This window comes from Physella acuta, unplaced genomic scaffold, assembly GCF_028476545.2.
Source record: "Physella acuta isolate Inbredline_101_S28 unplaced genomic scaffold, ASM2847654v3 ptg001378l, whole genome shotgun sequence".
Classification (NCBI taxonomy): domain Eukaryota; kingdom Metazoa; phylum Mollusca; class Gastropoda; family Physidae; genus Physella; species Physella acuta.
In genome coordinates this window covers 29,861-53,333 of record NW_026732893.1, presented here as the reverse complement: position 1 = coordinate 53,333, position 23,473 = coordinate 29,861, and the positions used below count along the sequence as shown (strand labels likewise).

General features: G+C 39.0%; 1 long non-coding RNA gene across 1 annotated transcript; it reads right to left on the bottom strand.

Annotated features, from left to right (window-relative positions):
- Nucleotides 1-21,707: 21,707 nt before the first annotated feature.
- LOC131927166 (uncharacterized) lies at nucleotides 21,708-23,164 on the bottom strand. The gene is made up of 3 exons (XR_009383606.1): nucleotides 23,011-23,164; nucleotides 22,307-22,368; nucleotides 21,708-21,864 (listed from the first exon to the last, which is right to left on the bottom strand). It is a non-coding gene; the product is annotated as an uncharacterized LOC131927166 (long non-coding RNA).
- Nucleotides 23,165-23,473: the final 309 nt, after the last annotated feature.

Sequence of the window (23,473 nt, the reverse complement as noted above, 5' to 3'; positions counted from 1 at the left end):
TGATCTTTTGATCTTTTGATCTTTTGGTCTTTTGGATTGTTTGGATCTTTTGGTCTATCTTGGCTAGTTCGTTTTGTGTTGCATCGCCGTCATGGCTCGATGCTATAAATAAACGAGTACTTGACAACAACTGTCGGCGTCGGTGTGTACTTAATCTCAGGGTCAGCCCGTCTTAAACCACAACACCTCAGTGGGTAAAAGCATCCCCACTGAGTGAGGGTTACATTTGGCGCCCAACGTGGGGCTTGACCTTGGGAGATAGGATGGAACACAGCGACCCGACGTTGGAGAAGTTGACGGAGGAGCTGGCCAAGTTGACGGCTAAGATGGCGGCGATGCAGGCAGATGCGCAGCGGCCCGTGAAGGTGGAGGTGTGTGCTCCAGCACACAACAGCAAGCTGAGTGTGTTCACCGGCCTTCCACCCACTGGAGGAGGGGAGGTGAATTTCCCGGAATGGGAAACTCAAGTACAGTGTTTGCTGCGGAACACCAGCGTTCCGAACCCGTTGCCACCCGTTTTAGGCAGCCTGAGAGGGATTGCCTATGAGCGGGTGAAGCAAGCTGCGAGTCCAGAGGAAGTGCTATGCCTCCTACAAAGCACTTTTGGCGACACCAGATGTGCCGAAGACAGGTATCTGCAGTTCAGCCGACTCACTCCACATCCAAGGGAGTCAGCGTCGGAATTTCTCTGCCGACTGTGGTCAGAGATGACGAAGCTAAACCAGCAGCGTATCTTTACTGAGGCCGATGCCCAGAAGAAGGTGTATCACACTTTCTGCAAGGGGGTTTCACCTCTTCTGGCGCTCGAACTTCGCGGTACATTTGGTTTCGCAGGGGAAGCCAGTCCGAAGGTGGAGGACGTCCTGAAAGCTGTTAAAAGGCTGGACGGGACAACTGAGTCCCCAGTCGTAGCCACGGCAGCAGCTAACAGGACTATCCAGGTCGACGCAGTAACGGCAGCTGTTCACCAAGAGACGACGCCGCCGCTGATGCTCACGGAGGAGCAACTCGACCGTCTGGCGGAGAAGGTCGACGCAGTAACGGTAGCTGGTCGTCAGGAGACGACGCCGCTGATGCTCACGGAGGAACAACTCGACCGTCTGGCGGAGAAGGTGGCAGATATCCTAGCCCGGAAACAACAGCCCTCCAGAGGAGCTTGTTACGGGTGCGGGTCCACGAAGCACTTCGTCCGCGACTGTCCGAGAAAAGCAGCTCGGCAACGGGGTCAGCAGCAGGGAAACGCCAGTCCATCAGCGTCGGGGAGCGGATGCTGATGCGTGTTCTGCCAAGCTCCCAGCCCAAGTTTACGCCACCGAGATCATCACAGTGTCGAGCAACCACAGCTCAGGTTACCTCGCCTAGCGGCTGGAGGTACGGCTGTCGGGTGTTCCGCCGTGGAGGAGGGTTGCAGCCGGAGGGTGCGCGTGAGAAGGGTAGACAGCCACACTATGAATGTCAGTCTCAGCGCGAGCAAGATCGTCGCTTGGGAGACAGACATGACACAAGCAGAGGTCGGAGACGCCGCCGGAGGAGAGGCCGACGACGTGGTGGACGTCGCCGTGGTTGGCAGCGACCCGACTATACAATGTCGAGTGCTGAACCCACTGTGGCGGAGGGGGAGCGACGGAGAGAGGTCATACCAACCAGTGAGGCAGATGAAGGTGAGGAACTGACAATCAAGGTAGTGGTCCCAACTAGACTTCGGCCGGAGGCAACGCCTTTCGTGCCAGAGGTTGTCGCCCGGGACGGACAAGACAAGGTGATGGTCAGGCCAGCCCCACATCTGGATGAGGTGAATGCGAGGGACGAGGCATCGGACGAGGATGACTCTTGGATCAACCCAGAACCACCAGTGGAGCTGCGGAGGTCAACCCGTCAACGACGACCCGTCGAGCGACTCAACCTGGCGCATCAAGTGGTGACCAGTACCAGCACTGGAGCCTCTACCGGTTTGCCGGGAATAATCTATTTGAGTTGAAAGGACTTAATGTCTGTGTACTTGTGTACTGAACTTTTTTTTTAAGTACTATTAAGTATGAGTTGTAAATGTAAATGTAAATGTGAATTCCATTGTACATTTATTTGTGAGGGGGGCTGTGTAACACATATGGTTACCAGCCAAAAGGGGGATAAAACTATGAAGTTTTTATTCATTGGGTTGCGGCCCCTGTGGGACTGCAACTGAACTGTTGACGTTTTTTTATGCTTTTGTGAGCGAAATTACCTGTGATCCATGTCATGTGACATGTGCCTAGTCGTGTCGCACACGCAAGGCTGCTGTCTGTGGACCAAGATGTAGACCTAATGAAGGTAGTGTAGATATTTAAATTATGTTTGTTAAAATACTTACTTATGTATTCCTGCTAGTGCTGCATGTGCACACTAGTTAGGGTGATGTATTAAATTAAGTATTTATTTTGTAGTACTACTTATTGGTACTTGTTGGCAGTACTGTGTACTGGCCGAAAACATAATTTATTGTACCCGTGTATATTGTAGCTTACACGTGGTGTTGTCCTGAATGTAACTTTTTTATTTTACATTTGTTTTAGGGCTACAGTTCTGTTTCTATTTTGATCTTTTGATCTTTTGATCTTTTGGTCTTTTGGATTGTTTGGATCTTTTGGTCTATCTTGGCTAGTTCGTTTTGTGTTGCATCGCCGTCATGGCTCGATGCTATAAATAAACGAGTACTTGACAACAACTGTCGGCGTCGGTGTGTACTTAATCTCAGGGTCAGCCCGTCTTAAACCACAACACCTCAGTGGGTAAAAGCATCCCCACTGAGTGAGGGTTACATATATATATATATATATATATATATATATATATATATATATATATATATATATATATATATATATATATATATATATATTTAAGCATTAATCAGGGGATCTCCTTTAGTATTTGTCTTATAAAACAAAGGCGAAAGTGAAGCAATGAAAAGGCAGGTCTATTCTAGTGGACACATGATGTGAAGACAAACCTACGGCAGGCTGGAGTCTTGAGTTTCTTGAAGAAGAGGACAGCAGTCAAGTCTTAGTGGAAGATTGTGGTGAAGTAGGCCAAAGCCTTGCATGGGCTCTTAGACTCTCAGAGACAAAGAAAAAGATGGAATGGATGTATGCAGAGGCGTATCGAACGGGGGGGGGGGAATGGTGGGTATATATGACCCCAGGGGGGATAAAATGTCTAAGCTTGATCACGGTGACTAAATGCAAGTGTAAGTCAATGCGGAACTGACTAAAGACAAGTCAGTGACGAAAAGTATGGAGTGACTAAATGCAAGTCAGTGACTAAATGCAAGTGTAAGTCAATACGGGACTGACTAAAGACAAGTCAGTGACGAAAAGTATGGAGTGACTAAATGCAAGCCAGTGACTAAATGCAAGTGTAAGTCAATACGGGACTGACTAAAGACAAGTCAGTGACGAAAAATATGGAGTGACTAAATGCAAGCCAGTGACTAAAGGCAGGTCAGTGACTAAATGCATGTATGCGAAGTCAGTGGAAAAATGATATAAGCCAGTGACTAATGCAAGTCATTGACTAAATGTAAGTCAGTGACTAAATGCGATTCAGTGAATAAATGCAATTCATTGACTAAATGCAAATCAGTGAATAAATGCACTTCTTTGACTAAATGCAAGACAGTGACTAAATGCTTGTCAGTGACTAAATGCAATTAATTCACATAATGCAATTTATTAACTAAATGCAAGTCAATGACTAAATACAATTCAGTGACTAAAGCAGGTCTGTGACTGGAGACAAGGCCCCCCCCCCCCACACCCACCGTGTCTCGCAACATGCACACACACCTACTGATAAGAAAAGTACTCCGTCACGTCACAAATTACCGTAAACACCTTGTCGCGAAGTGCTCTCTAATTTAAGACACACCAACCACCTACACAAATAAACGACCAACGACCACAGCAAGTGAAGAAAAGCGATTGAATAAATTAAACGTGCGTAAAACAAAGAGACATCGCGACATATTTGCCAGATGATCATTCTTAAAGTGACGTTTCATTCGGTCATTACTCATTTTTCATGGAAATTTTTTTTCGACAAATTAAGCGAACTTGGGTTTGAAGCACAAGACCATCGACCGTTGTCTCGACTTTCTATTATCCGACCAAACGACCCTAGATTCTGGCTAATACGTCCACGTGTCGGCCGCTGTAATAGCGGCCAAACACCGTCAACACGGCCACGTGGCCCGACTACAGATTCCAGAAACTCGAAGATGGCTTTTAATGGATTTCATTGGCCAAACAAACAAGGAATTTTAGCGGAAGAGGTTTGGGTGTGTTATTTTTTTCGTTTTTCGTTTTCATTATCAGTTTTATAAAAAATGAAGGTTTTTTAAAAGATTTTATTTTGGGTGGATTACTTTAGATTTATACACCAATTACTTTTTATGAAGTTGTTAGCAAAAAAAAATAAGAAATATCGTGTGAGAGTTTAAAAAAGGATTTTAACATTTGTATTAACTTTGCATAAAATTATAACTTCACCGCTAAGCTCAACTTTATGACTTATATTCTAAGCCCAACGTTGACTTGAAGCTAAGCTCAGAAAAGTTACACTTGTTTAAAAAACGGATCGAATTGTACCTCGAGAGATCATTGCCTTAACCCGAACCCTGCATTCAAAACCACAAGGAATTCTCGGTGTAGTTCACGTGTATGTGTAGTTGTCAGTCATAGGAGCGTGGTTTAGTGGAAGTGTGGTTTTAGTAGAAGTGGTTTTCATGTATGTGTGGTATAGTGGAAGTGGTTTTCATGCAAATGTGGTTTTAGTGGAAGTGGTTTTTATGCATGTGTGGTTTTAGTGGAAGTGGTTTTCATGCATGTGTGGTTTTAGTGGTAGTGTTTTCGTGGTTGAGTGGTTTTAGTGGAAGTGGTTTTTCGTGCATGTGTGGTTTGAATGTTAGTGGTTTTCATGTATGTGTAGTTTTAGTGTTAGTGGTTTTCATGAATGTGTGATTTTAGTGTTAGTGGTTTTCATGCATGTGTGGTTTTCGTGTTAGTGGTTTTCGTGCATGTGTGGTTTTAGTGTTAGTGGTTTTCATGCATGTGTGGTTTTCGTGTTAGTGGTTTTCGTGCATGTGTGGTTTTCGTGTTAGTGGTTTTCGTGTATGTGTGGGTTTAGTGTTAGTGGTTTTCATGCAATGTGTGGTTTTAATTGTTTTGATTTCGTGAAAGTGTCACTTTTTAAAATTATGTTTTGAGACATATGATGTACCATTTCATACCACGCAATCTTAAGGTAGTTTTCATAAGGTGGTGTTGGTTTATGTAGAAGAATTGGGTTTTAATACAAGAGTATGCTGATTTCGTTTTCTTAATACAAGTGTGGTTTTTGTATAGTGGTTTCTAGATAAGGGGACTGATGTAGACCTGGAATTATTGGACAAAATCTAAAACTATATATATATATATATAAGAGTGTAAAAGTTTCCCTTTCAAACCTGACGGTCTATGGGGCAAGTGAAATAGAGTTCACTTGTTTCTGTGACCTCGACATATGAAGAGATAGTGTGGTCAGCACTATGCCTAGTATTGCCTAGCCGCCTTTACTTCCCTAACGTCCGTTAGGTACCCATCAGAGTTGGGTGGACTCAGGGACGGTCTACTAAATATATGAGTGTGTGTGTATGTTAATTTGTAAAAAATATATAAAATGAGTCAAATAATTATATTATATGAATATTATATGTGTGTATTATATGTTTATTATATGTATTTGTATATTATTACATAAACCTAAAAGTTAAAAATTAAATCTTTAGCTAAAGGTAAATGATACATCAACAAATTTATTTTGACAAAGCTAGTTTTGACAATACTTGACATTACACGATTACACAATGCAAGACTGGGGCAAGACACCATTTGACAATACAAAATGTGACGATGTGATATGTAACGATGCAATAGTTGACAAGTTGAAAGCGTCAGAGTTCACAAATCATGACATGCTAATAGTATTTTGTTTTGCATATGTCCTGAAGTCAATAAAAAATGCTTATGTAGTTTAAACAAGAAACTGCTAATGAAAGTTAAAGCGAATAAATTTGAACAAACCTTAAAATTACAATGTAAGCTCCATTGTTTACAATAGCATACAGAACTCTTCGAAAGAAATTGTAGAACTTTAAACTTTAATTCTCGAAACTCTTTTGTTTAACGTGGTTTTTCAACCAGAACATTTTGTTCAACTGCATTCATTGTGCGTGTGTGTTTTCGTATTTTTTTTTTATTTCTTCAGTTTTTTAAGGGAGACAAACCCCTAGTCGTTAAGTTATATTGTAGCCATTTCCACTTTAAGCCCGCCCCGGGGCTATGCAATTAAACGTTTGCACGCCCTAGGCAGTGGGGTTGATACCTCGGATTAAAGTGACATTTTTTGTGTGTGTGTCTCTGGAAACTTTAAAAATGTCTTCAAATTATAGAATTTAATGACTTATATTTACTTTTTTTTGTTTTTGTTTTGAGAAACGCATTGTTATTTTTATATCAAGCCAATAGAGTCATATAGAGTTTTCGATAGAGTTATTGTTAGAGTCGTTAATAGTCATTAATTTAGTCAACAATAAACTCATCAATAGAGCATAAGAGTGATAAACAGAGTCATCAAAAGAATCAGAAATATAGTAATTGATAGAGTCATTGATAAAGTCATTGATAGAGTCAGCAATATAGTCATCATTATTGATTTTTTAAAATATAGAATCAAAGATCAAATTGCATAAAGTGTTAACGTAGAATCAAACATAGAAAAATGGCTGCCAATATATGCTGAATAATCAAAGGTGGAATGTAAATTTTTCCGATACCCAATCTGCATAGCATGCAAACATACAAACACACACACACACATACATACATATATATATATATATATATATATATATATATATATATATATATATATATATATTGAGATACATAAAAATCAAACGACATATTCACATAAGTAGATATTGTAATATAATAACATATACATATTATTAAATATAAATATATAGGCTATAATATATAGTATTATATATATATATATATATATATCAGGGGCGTAGCGAGGGGGGGGGGGGCGGGGGGTGACACCCATTTAGGGGGGTGACACCAAGGCAAAAAATAGCAAAATATATAGAGAAAAACTCGAGGGGGGGGTGCAAATTGAAAGTTTGAGGGGGGGGGTGCAAATCGAAAACTCGAGGGGGGGGGGTGCAAATCGAAAGTTTGAGGGGGGTGCAAATCGAAAACTTGAGGGGGGGTGCAAATCGAAATTTTGAAAGTTTGTCCCTGGGAAGGGTCTCTATGCCTATGGGGGGGGGGTGACACCATTAAGTGCCGCACCGGGTGACACCCGACCTCGCTACGCCACTGATATATATATATATATATATATATATATATATATATATATATATATATATATATATATATATATATATATATATATATATATATATATATCATTGTATATAAAATGTATATATATATATAATTTATAAATATATATATATATATATATATATATATATATATATATATATATATATATATATATATATATATATTCTTGTGTGTTTGTGTGCCCTTTGTTTACTAATCTCAAAAGTCGGTTGGTATGGGAGAGGGAGTGACATCGTTATCCACAGAAGAACGATCGTGACAAAGTTTTACGTTTTCAATGCACACGCTCGAGTGCCTTCGATATAAGGGGCGTGTCCGGTCAAAAAAGAACAATGGGTGGTGACCACACGCGATGCACGTGCATCGGTGCTCTTGGAGTACTCACCCGGCCATTGGCAGGAGTCCTGTTGTGAGAGGGGTGGGGGGTGAGTGGGACTGTGAACGCGCCGTGATACGAGATTGATGCGATGTGCACATATTTGTTCATCCGCGTTGGTGTTTGTTTTTGTTTTTTGGCCCGTCCAGGGGCGTGGAACGTGTCTCGGCTTTTCTGAGCAGCGTCGGGGCATCTGGCGGTTATTTTCTGGAAATGGTGGGGGGGGGGGGGTGGGGGGATTGGGGGGGGGGTGAGAGTCCAGACAATTTTTTACAACTTTTTTTTACATTGAAAATTACCGAAAGGCGAAATTATTTTTTTTAAAACAGTTTTTAAAATGAGAATAAAATATGTAGACAATATTAAGTTTTTGAAGCACATATATTCTTATACACGTTAGACGCTAATTAAAAAATAAAGAATCATCTTGAGACCGAGCGATTCATTGAACAGATGAAGAAGAATTTATGTGTTTCTTGACCTCTTCAAATTAAAGGAAGGTGTAGTTAGCACTTTGGTAAGCCCCCTTTACTTTCCCTAGGTAGACTCAGGGACGTTCTACTCAGTTGGACCCGGATTTGAACTCGCAACTTTCGGGTTAGCAGCCTAGTGTTCTTGGCCACGCCGTCCCATATGTCGCTAATAAGTAAATTTTGAAAGTGACAGACACATTTGATATATGAAAAATGTTTCACCTATAAAAAAGGGTAGGGATGGGGATTGGGATTCCCCCCCCCCCCCTTCTAAATAATAGGATATCAAAAATAGATTATGATACATGTTCACATATCTATTTGAAAGCATCTCAGTGTCATTTTGAAGTTATGATAATCTTAAGTAAATATATTTTGACACATACTTAGTTCTCAATTAACCCATCATGTTTTGAAGAGTTTTTTTATGGAGAATATATTTTCAATATTTTTTGTTATCCCAAATTTATAAACAATTCTTACGCCAGCATAACCATAGCCCTAATAAAAAAATGTATCCCAAACCTAGAATAACCATAAAGTCCATAATCCTAACTTGTAAACTATCCCTACCCCTGAACAATCATAACTAGCCCTAACTTGTAAACACTACCCCATCATAACCCTAGCTCAAACTTGCAAACACTAACCAAGCAAAACCCTAGCCCTAACTTGTAAACTCTACCGTATCATAACCCTAGCCCTAACTTGTAAACTATACCCCATCATAACCCTAGCCCTAACTTGTAAACTATACCCCATCATAACCCTAGCCCTAATTTGTAAACTATACCCCATTATAACCCTAGCCCTAACTTGTAAACGCTATCCCAGAATAACCATAGCCGTATTTATTTATAACTTTACTTCATGTGTAAACTATCTTAACCCTGAACACAGGTGTATAGCTTTAAACAATGGTGGCTGTGTCACCTTTTAACGGAAAAGTGTAAATATATCAAAAAATAGAAAATGAAAAAAAAATACAAACCGAACAAGCTCATAAATACCAAACCACGTTCCAGATCTCGACCAAGCGAGAACGACAACGAGATTTACAATGCGTGTACAACCCTTGGTTGTCTTTTGACAAGCTGAGGACGGTAAATTATGATTCCGTGGGTAGGGGCGTTAGGATGTGGGGTGCGTACAGCAACTGGGAGAGATAGGGGGGGGGTGCGTTTGGCAATGGGTGTTGAAGGGTGGGGGGAATAAATTCAAGAACATCGCTGAATATTATTAACATTTCACGTTTTCCGACAACACCCGTTTCTAACGTTGTATATTCATCGCGTCAACATTGCCAATATAGCGAATATCACCCCCCCCCCCCCACCTTCCCGCTCAGTATACCATTCTCAAACTAGCATATCAACATTGAGAAAAAAAAATCGCGCTATAATTTCTGTTTGTTTGACAACGGTCTACCCGTTTACGAGGCTGTTGACAAGCGGTGTAAATTATTTCGCGAGGCACCCAACAAAGATGGGCTGTTCACCCTGACTAAACGCGCACTTACGCTAGGGTGACGAGCTGCCCCGTCAAGGTAAATAACTCGTGGACAAGCACTAAGGGGGGCAACTTGTGTAGTGGGTGAAAAACTTCTCAATAACACTTAAAATTGCTGCCTGGGTTGTTTTTTTTCATTCGTATTAAAACACTTAAAAGTCTGTGTATTTTAAATATAATATTAATATAAAATGCTATTTAAATATCGGATAAACAAATCAATTGGAAAAAAACACTTAAATGCAGAAATTATAAATTATAAAAAAAATCAACGTATGATTTTACAAGAGCAAGATTTATGAATAAATATATTTTAATTTCATGTTCTACTCTTTGTGGAGTAGCATTCCATCCGAATTGCCAAAGTGTGCATCGTTCATTTTGTGTGCCTGGTTCCTAAAACACAACATGTACATCGCGATCTATTTGTATTTTAAAAATGTGCTCATGGCAAGTTTAGGGTTGCTTCGCGGCCTATCGCGCAATTAAGAGGGACCAATGACAGAGTAAATGTATCAAAACTTACTCGAATAACAGGCGCAGGCTGAATCTGACGTTGTCGTTAAATTTCATTTCAGACCGGAAGCTCCCAGGGGCAGGTGAAGTAGAGTCCACTGTACCATCGTCACGTGCATGGATATCTCTATGCTTGGTCGCTTTTACTTTCTCGGATGCAGGTGACGGTCAAAGCTGGGTGTATTGAGGGACGTCTTACGACACACGTCAGTGGGTGACGTCAATGCTGGGTGTACTGAGTGACGTCAAAGCTGGGTGTACTGAGTGACGTCAAAGCTGGGTAAACTGAGTTACATCTCACGAGACAACCGACAAGGGACGTCACACGACACAAATCTGCGAGTGACGTCCATCGTGACTCCAGTCGTGATCTTAGCTCCATATATTTTCTCTAGTAATAAACGGTATGCAAAGTTTATGTATACACTTTTTATCGTTAACATTAAACAGCTTTTATAACTTTTGAACGGGTTTTTTAATCGCCCGTATTATATTATAAACCAAGATGAGCATGACTTTTATTGATGTGTAAGAGGCAGAGAATAGAGTTACTGCAGATTGGGGGGGGGGGGGCACTTGGAACTTTAGGGGGGGGGGGGGGGGGGCGAGGCGTATTAAAATTCCCTAAATGTATGCACTTAAATTTTAAAAAAAAACGTCTTAGAAAACCCAAATGTGGACACCTTTAGCGAACCAACTACCATTTCGAACACCTGTAGCGAAACAATTAACATTTACAAAAACCTTTAGGGAACCAACAACTAGTGACACCTTTAGGGAACCAGCTGCCGCTGACTTCGACGAAAGAGGAAACATCTACCCACATAACAAGGACCGCTGACCAAACAATTTAGGAACCCATCTACCCACAAAACGAGGACCGCTGACCAAAATGTTTAGGGACCCATCTACCCACAAAACGAGGACCGCTGACCAAAATGTTTAGGGACCCATCTACCCACAAAACGAGGACCGCTCACCAAAATGTTTAGGGACCCATCTACCCACAAAACGAGGACCGCTCACCAAAATGTTTAGGGACCCATCTACCCACATAACGAGGACCGCTGACCAACATGTTTAGGGACCCATCTACCCACAAAACGAGGACCGCTCACCAAAATGTTTAGGGACCCATCTACCCACAAAACGAGGACCGCTGACCAAAATGTTTAGGGAACCATCTACCCACAAAACGAGGACCGCTGACAGAAAAGTTTAAGATCCATTCACCCACAAAACATGGACCGCTGATTGAGACTTTTAGGGACCAATCCACCCACAAAACGAGGAACTGTGAACAAAACTTTTAGGGACCCATCTACCCACAAAACGAGGACCGCTGATCGAGACTACATCAATAAAAAAAAGAACGTGATTGTTTGTCATCTGAGATTGTAAATAACACATTTTTTTTTACTGTTCTCTTATCACCGGCCGGGGAACCTAGAGGAAATGGGGGGGGGGGGGTATATATGGGGTGGGAGAAGGAGGGGGGGGGGGGGGAGACCGCGATGCGGTGCCACCCGGGAGTCGAACTGGAGACAACGGACCATAAAGCTGACTCAAACATTCACCGGAGGGTAAACATGACCGTGAAATATAGCATTGGCCGACTATTGGGGGGAGGGGGGAGGTATGGGGAGAGAGAGAGTGTTTGAGAGAGAGAAAGAGAGAGAGAGTGAGAGAGAGAAAGAGAATCTCGTAGTTGGGCACCAGTGAAGACTTGTCTTGTTTAATACGTTTCTTAGGCTCCATACCGTTTTCTTACACGACGCTTATGTCTTCGCTGTACACCTTTTTTTGTTACTTGAAGTTTCTTTATTACGTTATGGGCCGTTTTCTTTTCTCTTGTAATACCATTTTGTTAGGCAATCGCTTCATTTAGTAAACGCAAAATAATCGTGAGAAGACGGTTGTAAACACAACGCTTCATTTGATAAACTCAACAATATTGAGGAGTAGGCTACATAAAACGCTTCCTCTAGTAAACGTAGTACTATCCTGAGGAGTCACTTGTATATAAAACGCTTTATTAGGTAAACGTAATATTATTCTGAGGAGTCAGTTCTACATACAACGCCTCATTTGATAAACTCAACAACATCGTGAGTAGTCAGTTGCACATACAACGCTTCATTGAGTAAACGCAATAATATTGTGGAGAGTCAGTTGAATACAAAAACCTGGTATAGCAAACGCCATAATCTCGCGAGAAGTGAAGACTGTCATATCTACCACACCCAGAGGCGTAGCGACCCTACACGGCGCCCGGGGACAACATTTCGATTTGCACCACCCCTCGAACTTTTTCATTTTCACCCCCCCCCCTCAAACTTTCAATTTGGCGCCCCCCTTAAGGTCGGCGCCCGGGGACATATGTCTCCCCCCGCCCCCCCCCCCCCCCCTCGCTACGCATCTGACCACACCGTCAACACACTCAACACTGGCCCACAACGTTTCTTGACCAACTTCTTAAGTTACATCGAGGCTATTAAAACCACTATTGTTTTCATCAAATAGTTTCAACTTGCTCATCGCCTGCATTGCATGTAACGGCAATTGGTATTCAAATGTCCGTAACAATCTATTTGTAAAGTATTTAGATAGAAAACACGTCGATATTTCACCCCATCATTCAACAATTCAGAATACATACAACAATATCAGTAGATTTAAAATCTTGGTTAATAGAATACAGCAGTACCTCATACAAACATATTTGTTGTATGGGGCATATCATCAAGGTCCGCCAATACAACAATTCGCAGAACAGTAAAATTGGTAGTTAAAATTATTGTTACAGTATACAACAACTCCCCTTACAACAATATTTAAAAATCATAGTTACAGAATACAACAATTCTCCAAACTGGAATATATGTATATTTTAAATCATGCTCATGGTTACAAAATACAACAATTCCCCATAAAACAATATCAGTAGATCTAAAATCATGGTTACAGAATATAATACCATATACAATAATATAGGTAAATATAAAATGAGGGTTAATGAATGCAACAATTTTCCTTACAACAAAATCAGTTGATTTAAAATCATTGCTATAGAAAACCAAATCTTCATGCAGTTATATCGGTAGAGTTAAAATCATGGCTATAGAAAACCAAATCTTCATACTATACAGTATCGGTAGAGTTAAAATCATGGATTCAGACTACAACAAACAGGACATTATCACACCAGAAAAGGCATAGAAAAATCGAAACAAAACATAATTAGTGATCGATGATGAAGAATGTATTAATAAAAAAAATCTGAAGAAACTCAGAACGTGTCTGTTGACTCATATTGTCCTTCCTAATAGCACCCCTCTAGGTAGCAATGAGATAAAAGACCCCCTACAAAAGGGGTCAGTGTTTTTGGGGTCAAAACAACATTTCGGCCTAATTTACAAACTTGACAGTTCGACGGGGTAAACTTGACATATGGACCCCGGCAAACTTGACCACCTTAACAAACCTCATCCCCGAACATTCCGAAAACACAGAGGCCAGGGGAGGGGGGGTTGAACGAGGTCAGAGTACCGCCAAAACGAGGATCTGAAGTGGCGCCGAAGAGCACTGCAGCAGATGAAAATCCCGTGTAGGGGACTCCCCCGATGGTGGTCGTGGTCGCGCAGGGGGGTAGGGCGCGTGAGATGGTCAATCAGAGTGTACAATGGTGAGTAAGAAATGATGGGGCGCGGTGTGTGCCGGGCGTGTGCTCCATATCATTGCCTGGCCAGGCGAGGGGGGAAACGATTATGTAAATGATGTATAAATACAAAGACGGGGGGAGGTGGAGTGGGAATTCGTTTATACAAGTTATGAGATTTTTTTAACGCTGTGAACATTAGGTGCAAAAGATTCAAAAGTCACACTGACCTTTGATTTTAGAATGTGAAATTTGCACGTGTTATGAAGATGGGGCGGGGGGGGGGGGGGAGATATTTAGAAGGAAAAGGTTTGTAAGGCGTACCATCAGAAGTTAATTTTTAGAAGAATTCGAAAAACTAAATATATGATAGTATTCTTTCGTTGTCAGAGTTGGCTAGGGATAAAACATAACGTTGCAATTGCTAGCAACCACATAACCAGGGCCTTTGCTAGTGATCACATATCATAATATTGTAAGGGGTCGGCGTGGCCGAGTCGGTAATCTCAAGGTTGCAAAACAGAAAGTCTCAAGTTCGAACCCTTTAGAGATTGCAACTCTTCTAGGAGAGAAAACTCCAAAGTCAAACAAATAAAGCCTTGTATGTTCTTGGTTGGACAAAGGCTATGGAAGCAAATCCAAATATAAAAGCAGGCTGAAAGCGGAGTCAACGGCTTTATGGCGTAGAACAAGTTGCAGCTTATTAATGCTTAATTATGTTATAACACTAAAATTTAGAACGAAGAAAAAGAAGAAGAATATAATAATTACTAGCAAACATATCTCGTAATGCAGCAATTCGCTTTAGACAATAACCTATAGTCTGTAATTGTTTAAGAGTCAAGCAATAGAGCGTTGTGACTAAGTTCGAATCTAAATGATAGTAAAGGAATCAATAGCACAACTCTGAAGAACAACTCGGAAAGACAACTCGGAAGGGAGCATTGTTATTACCGATATCCGACAATAGGCTCTTCCTTGTTTTAATAATGTTAAAGTTTTAATAATATTGTAATCTCGGCTGTGATGTGATGTGGTCACAGAATAGGGTTACGGTTGTGGTAGGACTTAGATTAGGGTACGGTTTAGGGATAAGATTAGCGTTGAAATTTGCAAGTCATATTTGTATTTGGTTGACTAGCAGTAATCCAACACACCCTTATGTTTGTAGCTTCCATTACTGTTGCATGATCAAACACTGTTACAATACATAAACCCTGTTGTGTATTTAGTTTAAGGTCTAAATCCGAAACATTCGGTTTTGTTTTAGCTGTAAAAACGATATCTATTTAAAATCACTGATTTTATAAGAAATTTAAATTTAAATTTTCTATATCTATGAATTTTGGAAGGATTAATGAACAGATTATTGGGTGTATTTATGAATGTCTTAACAAAGTCTTATTTGTTGTGATTTTTTAATGTTTCACTTTGTATAGCTTGTACAATACGTATTTAATTTATTAGTTTGATAAAGGTCTAAGTTCATCGATGCACATATGGATACCTCGACTAGCTAAAACAACATTTGTTTTGCTTTTTGTCTCATTTTTATAGTTTCTACAACACGCATTTAATTTTAAAAAGTTGTATTGTTAGTTTGATGAATGTCAATTTTTTTTTTAATGCCCAAAGTTTTAATCCAGTCCACCAAAGAAACCCCATATGGCATCGGTCAATCATTAAATCCCCACGCCGCTAGGTACTAATAACTTATTCCCCCACCCCACATTCACGACCCTCGTCCCTGGCCCGGCGTAGGAGTGTGGCTAGGGGTCGTGGCATCGGTGCCCACTCATGCCGTTGCATTGATGCCCACTGGGGCATGCCGAAACAATTTGTTAGAAATTCCACAAAGACGACTGTTGTTTAGATGAATATATTTTTTCTTCTTTTTTTATTTTTTTTTTCAAATAGAAGAAATACGGGTGTGAGTATGGAGGTAGGGGGAGGGTAGGTAGCAGGTAGCTCAAGCCCCATCTGTGGGGGACACCGAGTCATACCTGCGCGCATGACTTCCGTTTTCTCGCGTCACGTGACACTGACTCGACGCGCGTGCGACAGACGCGTGGTGATACCAACAGCGTCTTTTGTTGGATTTTTTTGTTCAATGGTGGCACCAGTAAAAAGGGGGAGGAAAAATGAAAAGGGGGGGGGGGGGGTAGTTAGTAAATTTGTTTGACGAAGGGGATGATTATTTCATCGGCTGATCGTGTTTATTTATTTATAGACGCGGGGTGAAAGGGATGAAAAAACTAGGAGCGGGGGCGGAATGCGCTGGGTCGTGCGACGTTTCCGAGGGCTAATAAGGCAATAAACGGCGTCGGTCTTCCATAAACAGCGTCTGACTTGTAGGTCGTAATTTGGTTTATTTGTTCACTATTTTAATCGATTAGCGGGTGACATTGTACTGTTGGTTTGACACGAGGGGAGATCGATGGTTTGAAGGTCTATGACGTTATGGTGGTTGTATTGGTAGTGTAGTTGTTGTAGTGTGGTTGTAGTGGTAGTGTGGTTGTTGTAGTGTGTTTGTAGTGGTAGTGTGGTTGTAATGGTAGTGTGGTTGTAGTGTTAGCCGGGTTGTAGTGGTAGTGTGGTTGTAGTGGTAGCGTGGTTGTAGTGGTAGTGTGGTTGTAGCGTAGTGTGATTGTAGTGGTAGTGTGGTTGTAGCGTAGTGTGGTTGTAGTGGTAGCGTGGTTGTAGTGGTAGTGTGGTTGTAGTGGTAGTGTGGTTGTAGTGGTAATGTGGTTGTAGTGGTAATGTGGTTGTAGTGGTAGTGTGGTTGTAGTGGTAGTGTCGATGTAGTGGTAGTGTGGATGTAGTGGTAGTTTGCTCGTGGTAGTAATATTGCTTATGTAGTAAGTGTGTATAGTTGTAGTAGTAATATGGATGTTGTGGTCATGTAGTTGTACTGGTAGTGTTGTAGTGGTTTTACGAGTGTAGTGTTAGTGTATTTATAGTGGCTGTAGTGGAAGTGTGGTTGCATTAATAGTGTGGTTGCATTAATAGTGTGGTTGCAATCGTAGTACACTGTTGTAATATGTTATATCCTGTAAGCTCACAGCTTGTAATTTAATTACGCTGTATGGGGTAGTGAAGTGGTCTGAAACAATACTCTATTAAATTGTCTTTTTTTAATTCTTATTTATATACATATTTTTACTATGCGGTTTAGATAATTGAAAAGTTGAGATGGATAGCTTATGCATGATTTAATTTAAAACAAGCAAAGGCTTTGCGTTATTTTCCAAATCAAAATGGCTGTGATAAGCAAACCATCAATGTTCTCGTAAATTATGAGATGTTCATAGTTTATATTCGACATTGATATTTCTGTTTTTTCCAAAAAGGGGGAGTTGAGGTGGTAATTTCCAGAAATATTATAGAAAATGGGGAATGTTGGTATTTGTATAACGTTATACAAGGTTGATGTGGAAAAAAATGTTTGTGTTGTGTAATATATGCAGGATCTCAAGTGGAAATCACGTTTTATGTCGAAAAAAAAAGAAACAAAAAAAAAACTGATATTTGACATTTTACGTGTTAATTCACTAACTGACTAATTATATGCGATATCACGTCGCAAATTAAACATGTTCCAAAAAACAGGAAAATTCGGCTTACAATTTTAAAAATCATAAAAAACAAACGACAAATTGTGTGATTTCCATGTGAAGGTCATGGCCAAACATTGAGCCAACCCGGGGTCCGAGGTTTGATGTCCACTCCTGCGGCTCTTGTCTGCGTGTTATCTCACTCGGTGCCAGACGAGAGCACGTGAGAGGGTCCACGTCACGTGATCAACAAGTCCCAGGTTTGTGCCGGAAGTTGATGGGGCGGGAGGGGGTTAGGAGGTGTTAGTTTGATGTGGGCAGGTAGGCATAGGTGAAAGTGGGCAGGTAGATATAGATGACCTGGGGCAGGTAGAGATAGGTGATCTTGGGCAGGTAGATATAGATGACCTGGGGCAGGTAGAGATAGGTGATCTTGGGCAGGTAGAGATAGGTGATCTTGGGCAGGTAGATATAGATGACCTGGGGCAGGTAGGGATATATGACCTTGGGTAGGTAGGGATAGATGACCTAGGGCAAGTAGAGATAGGTGACCTTGGGCAGGTAGAGATAGATGACCTGGGGCAGGTAGAGATAGGTGATCTTGGGCAGGTAGGGATATATGACCTTGGGTAGGTAGAGATAGATGACCTTGGGTAGGTAGGGATAGATGACCTAGGGCAAGTAGAGATAGGTGACCTTGGGCAGGTAGAGATAGATTACCTGGGGCAGGTAGAGATAGGTGATCTTGGGCAGGTAGGGATATATGACCTTGGGTAGGTAGAGATAGATGACCTAGGGCAAGTAGATATAGGTGATCTTGGGCAGGTAGAGATAGGTGACCTTGGGCAGGTAGATATAGGTGACCTTGGGCGGGTAGAGATAGGTGACCTTGGGCAGGTAGATATATGTGACCTTGGGCGGGTAGAAATAGATTACCTTGGGCAGGTAGAGATAGGTGACCTTGGGCAGGTAGATTTAGATGACCTTGGGCAGGTAGAGATAGGTGACCTTGGGCAGGTAGGGATAGGTGACCTTGGGCAGGTAGATTTCGATGACCTTGGGCAGGTAGAGATAGGTGACCTTGGGCAGGTAGGGATAGGGGATAGGAGAGGGAAAATTAGGAATGTAGAGGTCGGATAGATGTAGAGATAGATGTTTGGGCAGGTTGGGATATGTAAATTCTGGCAGGTATACAAAAGTAATCTAAATTCTGGCAGGTATACAAAAGTAATCGTAGTGAGGTTGATAAAAGTAATTACAGGCAGTTAAACAGAGGTATTCGTAGGTATTGTTACACAGATGTCAGATAAGTTGGTCGAAATACTATTCTCAACAATCATGTAGTAAGAATAAACCATTATCTTATTGGTCAAATAATTTCGAGTCTTTGCACTAAACCTAATATTACAAACGCTAATTGTTTACTAAAATAGTTTTAGCTGTTCTGAACGTAATTATTGACATTTTTACTTTCTCGTATATACGTAGTATAGAGAAAGTATTGTAATCGTGCAAAAAAAAAAAAATCGAGATTTTTACAAATCTCGACGTTTTACACCTCACTGATACGGAAAAACATAATTTTGCAATCTTGTCCGTATGTCTGTGTGTGTGTGTGTGTCTGTGTGTCTGTCTGTCCGTGTGTAAACACGATAACTTGAGTACCGTTACAGCTAGGTTGATGAAATTTCATATATAAGTATTTTATCAAAATCGTAGATCCGTATCAACTTTTGAGCGATTTCCGATAACCGGAAGTGGTACTTTTCCTACTTTGAATTTTTTAAAAGCCTATAACTTGAGTACTATTTCAGATAGATAAATGAAATTTCACATGTAAGTAAAAGATCTAATTCTCTACCTTCTGTAAAATTTTGAGTAATTTCCGTTGACTGGAAGTAGTAATTTACGCTACTTCCGATTTCTCAAAAAACTAATGTAAATTTTAAAAGTACTAATAATATTGCGCACTATTATGCGCTTTTTTTATTTGCGTTCACTTGGTGTGCAATTAATTTGTCTACGAGATTTTATTCTATTTTTAAAACTTTAAGTATTAAATATGGATTAAAAATCATGTCTATTGGGCTTGTAAGTTGTTAAAGTAGCTTACCAAGTTCTCGCTCCGGTAGTTGCCAGCTGGCGTTTTTTTTTGTTTTTTCAAACCAAATGTGAATATTTTTTATTTATTTTTTTTTAAGTTATGAAATCTACTTTCGTTTTTGGAATAAAAAAAACTCCGACAATAAGTTGTTTTAAGTAAATTAAGTTTAAAATAACACACACACACACACAAATATATTATATTTTATATAGATCTAGATAGATCTAGAATACAACCTGTATAATAATAATACATCTAAAATCTATATAAAATATGATATTTATAGGCCTAAAAGATTTCAATCGTAAATCTGAAATCAAGCCTAATTTAATTAATAAATATATATAGCCTAGATCTAGAGTCTAGATTTCTAGATCTAGAATTCTATATCTAGATCTATGACTTAAAAAAAAACCCTCTTGAAAATTCCGACTTAGACAGTAACATACGACATAGGGCCTACAGGATTTATTTTTAATTTATAGACTCAAGAGTAGTCTAGAGATCTAGATTCTAGATCTAGTTTCTTTTATTTTACAGTGTAGTTGAGTGGAATTAATTACTAAATTACTAAATAGGCTATTTACTTTAAGACAGGTAGACTAGAATATGTTCAATATCAATTTATATATAGAATCTAGATTATTCTAGATCTAGCGAAGTTTAGTGTAGTCTTGTTGTAGAACTTAAGAACTAAATCTAGAGTGTAGGCAACTGTAGTAATTTAGATCTAGAATCTAGTACTGTGTGACGTCATTTTAGGGGGTGGGGGTCTGGCTTTTTGTGACGATGTGTAGGGGGAGGGGGGGGAGGTAAAAATCGTCAAAAAATGCGTGACGTCATTTATAGATGACCCCCCCATGGAGAAGATCCACACAGAAACAGTTTAAGGAAATGGGCCTAACATTCAAACAGGTAGAGGTACCAACATGATTTTAGAGATTATGTAGATATATATATATATATATATATATATATATAGGGGGAGGGGTAGAGAGAGAGAGGGTTCATCTGTAAATTGCATCACACATTTTATGATGATTTTTACCTCCCCCTCATAAAGGAGGGCAGTAAAAAGAAGAATGTATGATAGCTGGGTAATCCTAATTTATATAATCAGATTATTGTGGTAAATAAAAGTCAACATATCTAGCCTAACAAAATGCCATGAATTTAAAATATATATTATGACTTAGAGAAAGTTTGGTGAAATGGAAATATCTGCAAATTTGATTTATTGATGATGTGTAACTTGTTTATATTATTCCTTTGGAGCTGATATTAATAAAAAGTTAATGAAATTATAGAGTTTTATCCAATTGATGTTTCTAAAGCCTTGCATGAACTTAATTTAAATATATTTAGCTGCCCAGGCAAAGAACCCAATGAATTTTCCAGAATTGGCTTGTCGTTTGACCGATGGTAACAAAGAGAATCACCCAGGATCTTCGCTGATAAGAAAATCTGAAGACATACCTTATTCTTCTATATCTAAATGTGATTTGTCTAATGAAAATATTTATTCAGTGACAATTGCTAAAGATATTTTACCATTATTTCAAACATCATCTTCTGAAATGTTGTTTTCTATCTCTAAACCTTCCACAATTTATTCAAGTTTCTAGAGATATTGTAACATCATTGCCTACTTCCCACAGTTCTTATGTTCAAAATTTGCAATTTTCTGAGAAAATCAAAGTAATAATAAATTTGTACCCAGTGTTTTAGTTTCAGCTCCATTAAAATTTAATAAACCAATCAATTTCAAAATTAAATGTTTCTTATCCCATATGAAAGTAGTCTGTTTTATTTAAGAAAAATCACCTTTAAAAAAATTTAATGTTTGAATGTCAATAAATTGTTGACATGGACTGGTTTGCGGGTAAGCTTTTATACTTAGTGTACAATAAAGATTTTGATGTCAATATAGTTGCTTCTGAAAGAATTAAACTATAAACAATAGCATTTATATTAATATCTCAATGGCAGTTCAGTATACTTTCATCATTGTTTTCAAATAACAAAACAGAACTACAGTTTTAAAATTGAAAAAAAAAAATGAAAAGAATTTCATAAATGGATGGTTTTTTAATTACTTAAAACAGAAGATGCATCAATACAGCATTACAATGTATATGATTAATATTTCTTTTCATGGACAATCATCATTTAAATTCTTCATTAAAAGTTAAATTCAGCTTCCTTGTGTCTAAAAATCCACATCCATGCTGTTCCATTTACCTAGAAATTAAATAAATAATATTTTTAACAACTTTCAGTAATATGAAAAAATTAATCATTGATTAAAACAGACAGCCAATATCGCAGTTGAATTAAAATTCACCTGTTTCTGTGACATTTGCATGTAAAATTTGAGTGTTCAGAGGTATATACCCAGCCACCTTTAATTTCCCTATCTTGAGCCAGGTACTCATGAGAGCTGGTACTCATGAGACTTAGGACATCATACCAGGACTAAAACCAGGGATCTGAACTCTTATCTTTTAGGATAGAAATGTGAAAGCTACTGTCTGACAGTCCCACTATCAAGCCATACATATTAATACTTACAGTATATAATCTTAGTAGCAACATATTCTTTAAGAATTAGAACACTGAATCGATTTCAAACTTGGGCTTAAGCTGAAAAATGGCTTATTATAAAAAAAAACATTCAGCTCACCTTTAGTTCAAGATCATCACCAATAGCCACAGTAAAGTGTGAGAAAATTGCTTGCCAAGTACCTAGGGAATTTAAATATAATAAATTATTAAGTTTATCCATATATTATATTAAAATAATTATTTAACTAATATGAGATATTAATATATATATATATATATATATATATATATATATATATATATATATATATATATATATATATATATATATATATATATATATATATATATATATACATATAAAAGGTTTAATTTATTGTAAAGGTTCAGTTTTTTATCTACTTAGCTTGTCTTAAAAACTAAAATATCTGGTTTACAGTTAACCATATCTTAACTATTACAAAACTATTAGTTTCATTTTCATTACTTGTAACTAAAAATTGTAGTCAATAGATCTAAAACTTAATTCTATTAACAGCTAACTGTAACCATACTGACTCTGACCAATTTATTAATTTTTGTACCCTGTAATTCATTAATAATTAGGCTTATACTAAAAGGCCGAAAGTTATCAATTGTAGATTTTATAGTCCCTGGTCTAGACTAACAAACAAGACTAGCCTACAAGTCTAATAGTACTAATACACATGATCTAGTTTATAAGTTTACTACTAGGCAACTTGCTAGAAGACTAGTACTTAACCAAACTTTAACTTGCTATAATAGATGGCCTAGTAATACTTTTTTTACTGTGCTACTTACACTGCTTTTGGTACTATTACTATGACTAACTAACTACTAACTAAACTCTATTGTAGCTTGATGGAGATCTATCATCTTGCTCTTCTAGTAGTCTACACTACTTACTACTTAGAAAAGTAGTAGCACTACTGTAACAATTTCAAACTAAATTTAATCTATATGTGACTAGGGTAGGCCTAGCCACTAGTTACAAATCTGATAACGAACGATAAGCCGAGACGCAGTATTACAGTCTGATGCAACATAGCAGGTGGCTTATTGGATCGGACTGATAACAATCTCAAAGCCAACGCGTGCTATTTTGGGAAACGGTACGAGGGGATTCAGACAGCCTGTCAACTTTGATTGATAGGATGCAGATGTTATTTCACGGACTGTACGTTAGAACTGCGCAACTAGTGGTCGGAGACATCGAGTACAAGTATCGATTACGGAGGAATACAAGTACAAAGACGAGTACGGA